Source organism: Tursiops truncatus, chromosome X (assembly GCF_011762595.2).
Source record: "Tursiops truncatus isolate mTurTru1 chromosome X, mTurTru1.mat.Y, whole genome shotgun sequence".
Taxonomy (NCBI): Eukaryota; Metazoa; Chordata; class Mammalia; order Artiodactyla; family Delphinidae; genus Tursiops; species Tursiops truncatus.
In genome coordinates, this window is record NC_047055.1 from 127,942,033 (window position 1) to 127,942,456 (window position 424).

Here is a 424-nt window from a genome sequence, read left to right on the forward strand (position 1 = left end):
CGGCTGTCTCCGCGCATCTGTGACGCGCCCGGGTGGTGGGATGCGTGGGCGGGGGGACCCTGGGGCCGGCGAGGGATGCGCGGGCCAGGCCAGGTCCCCAGGTGATGTCAGCATCTCCCTCGCTCCCTCTTAGCTGGTGACTAGATCTTGGCGCATCTAGACCCTACTCCCCAGTGTTTCACTCCTATTTTCAGTGCGTTTGTCCTCTGCCCTCCCGGCCGCGTGCACCTTCTCTTACCTTCAGGGCGGCGGAACCTACCTCTGCCCCCGTCCATGGTGAAACCGCGTACAGGAGCTCACGCGGTGGGAGGTTTATGGGGTCAAGATGCTTGTTTACTGCAAACGTTCTCCAGGTACCTGGGTGAGGCTGTGTCTCTTCTCTTAATGACTAAGCGAGTACAGTGGTGACTGCGTAGCAATGTAT